Raw genomic sequence first — 298 nt, forward strand, 5'->3', positions numbered from 1 at the left:
TTTAAAACATTAAGGGGGTACAAATGTTTTTGTTACATGGATAGCTTTTATAATGCTTAAGTCAGAGCTATTAGTGTGCCCATCACTGGCCTATGATTTTTCTTTCTCATCCTGTCTTTGGTTTTGGTATCAAGGTTATACTTGTCTCATAGAATAAATTGGGGAATATTCCCTCTTTTTTCTTATAAGGGACAGTTTACAATAGATTAGAATGATCTGTTTCTTCAAAGTTTGGTAGAGTTGCCTGCTTCATAAAACTACCTGAGCTTGGTTATCTCTTTGGGGAAATATTCTAATT

Source organism: Propithecus coquereli, unplaced genomic scaffold (genome assembly GCF_000956105.1).
Source record: "Propithecus coquereli isolate 6110/MARCELLA unplaced genomic scaffold, Pcoq_1.0 Scaffold3, whole genome shotgun sequence".
NCBI classification, from domain to species: domain Eukaryota; kingdom Metazoa; phylum Chordata; class Mammalia; order Primates; family Indriidae; genus Propithecus; species Propithecus coquereli.